Below are 3,009 nucleotides of genomic sequence, written 5' to 3' on the forward strand. Positions count from 1 at the left end.
AAATGTAGCAAGGCAGTAGAGCTTTTACACTCCTGTGCTATTGAAAAAGGCTGATTTGGGGTAAGGCACAATCCAAGCAACTCTGCTGGAGCTTTTTTCATTCTTTTTAAGGCAATCTCTCAGTTAAGGTTGTAGATAACAGCTTTTTACAATACAAGAGATATCTAGGAAAAAAGGACTCCCAGGCAATCAACAAAGTCAGCTTTGAAAGTTAAAGATAATTCAGCAAACAGAAAATGTGTGAAAGGAATTTTATAAGAAAAGAAAAAAGGAATTTAAAATGATAATCTCATATTTCTGTCCTTCTCCAGTACCATTAGCATGCATTACATCATTGGAATGTGGCAAAGTATTTATAATTGTGTATTTCTGATGCCATAATAAATTATTAGATATATTTTGGAACAATATATATTGAAATCCTTAAAATATTTGGAAGTTTCTACATCATAATATCACTTTTGGTATTATTGGCCTTAGTCAATAATCCACAGGTAGAAATAATCATATATTTCAAGTTGTTCATCACAGCATTCTTCATAATTCAAATGTGAAAATGAATATTCAACAATAAAAGTATAATCACTTTTTGTATATTTATTATTTTTTGACCATTAAAATATAGTTTTGCATATTATATTTTCAAAATTGAATAGTAGTTATTGAAAATTAAGTTAAAACATACAAGATTGCAAGCTAGATTTTTATTTACATGACAGCTACAATTCAGTGACATTATTAAGAATAATCTGTTTTTGTGTCTCAAATAGTCTGTTAAATAATCTGATTTCTGTGATTAAGATAAATTTATTTTTTAAAACAACTTTCTTTAAAATGATATATGGTTTTTAGTTGTTCATCAATCTGTACCTTTCAATGAACAATACAAGATTTCTTACAAAATCTTCTCAAAGTGAATTTTTCAAAATAAATTCCTCTGTAAGCATTGAGCTTGCTATTTGATGATGATAATGATGGTGTGTTCTGAATTCATTTAGCAATTAAGGGGTTCTTATCCTTCTAAATGGTCATGTTACTCTCTTAGAGCATATTCTTTCACCCCATTATCAAAAACACTCCTCAGCATCTATTATATTCAATACATTAGGTCTGATGTGATAAATATAAAGCAAATTGAGAGAGCCATTATCCTGAGGAACTCATAGATCAATTGAGGAAAAAATTACAATGAGTTACCGCTTCATAGATCAATTGAGGAAAAAATTACAATGAGTTACCGCTAGAAACAACAAAAAGACATTAGAGCTAGAAATAACTCACATGGTTTAAGTGCTAAAAAGAAAATAGGACTAATTATTATTGGAGAAATAAAAAAGACAAAAAGGTATTCAGATATCATCTCTGTAAATTTCTTCAGTTCTGTTATCTGATGCCCCTGTCATGGAATATGTCTACTAGCAACTCTGGGTGCCTGCCTTAAAAAGTAGATCGTGTAATGTGAAGGTACTCTAATTTTTTAACTTTACAAATGTTAGTTCATTTTTTGGCAAGTATTGATAAAAAAGTTATTTTAAGCCAAATAAGATTGAGAACACAGATATTGGAGACAATAGATGAGGTTTAAGTGAAGGAAAAATACTTTTTAAAGCCCAGATGAATCTTATGTGGCTTTCACTTAAGTCTTATATTTTATAAGAGAAGAAACAAGAGAAGGAAAAATTTTAAAATGTGACATAAATAAATAGTTATAGAAGGTATAAGAAGCAAATGACCGAATACAATGAGGGCATAAAATGCCCCAGACATCAGGTCTTACTGTAACACAGTCATAATCTAAGGAAGTCCCCACAACATTAATGTATAGGGTGCAACTTAGCACCACTTGACAGATGAAGAACTAAAGTGCAGATAAATACCTTGCTCAAAGCACACAGTTGCAGAGGAGAGTTGAATCTAAAACTAACTCAGGTTTCCTGAGTTCTATGCCAAGACTCTTCCTCCTCCATGTTAACCCTCAATATTGGCTTTAATACTGGAGATGACAGGATGACTCAGTAGTTCACAAACTTGGTTGCACACTCAGAATCTTGTAAGAAGTTAAAATTAAAAACATCCTATTCATATCCTGCCCCATGTCAAAGGCCCAGGAATTAGTATTTTTTAAAATACTCCCTATAATTCTTATGATGAGAGGATTGAATACCTGCTTATTGGTGTATTTACTAGTTTGAGTGAATGTGTCTATACAAAACTTCACAGAATGACTTGATAACATGTGTGCAATGGGCCAGAACCACTGCAAGAGAAATCAACAACAGAGCTAAGAGACAACCTACAATGTGGGAAAAAAATTTTTACCAGATGTTCCTCAGACAATGGTCTACTATCTAAAGTATATAAAGATCTTAAGAGACTCCCCAAATATAATGACCAATTTAATAAATGGGCATCTGAAATAAATAGGCACTTCTCAGACAAAGAAGTAACAGCAGCAAATAAACATGAGAAAATGTTCAACATCACTGGTCATTTGAGAAATGTAAATGTAAACAACACTCAGATTTCACCTCACCCCAGAAAGAATGGCTGCCTTCAAGAAATCAACCAATAAAAAATGCTGGCAGAGTTGTGGGGAGAAAGGAACCCTTCTCCATCATTGGTGGGAGTGCAGACTGGTGTAACCACTGTGGAAATCAATACGGAGATACCTCAGAAAACTAGGATTAGAAGTCTCATTTGACCCAAATATTCCTCTGCTAGGTATCTTCCCAAAAGAATTAAAAGAAGCATACCACAGTAATATATGCTCTCCCATGTTTACAGCGGCACAACTTGTAATAGCTAAAACTTGGAAACAGCCCAATTGTCCATCACCTACAGACTGGACAAAAAAGATGTGGTATATATACATGAAATAGAATACTACTCAGCCATAAAGAAAGAGAAACTAGAGTCATTTATAACTAAATGTATACACATCGGGGCCATACTCTTAAGTGAAATTAATAGGACACATATGTGAATAACCAAATGGTTTCTCTGATATGA

This window comes from Fukomys damarensis, unplaced genomic scaffold, assembly GCF_012274545.1.
Source record: "Fukomys damarensis isolate Sample0158 unplaced genomic scaffold, DMR_v1.0_HiC HiC_scaffold_39, whole genome shotgun sequence".
Classification (NCBI taxonomy): domain Eukaryota; kingdom Metazoa; phylum Chordata; class Mammalia; order Rodentia; family Bathyergidae; genus Fukomys; species Fukomys damarensis.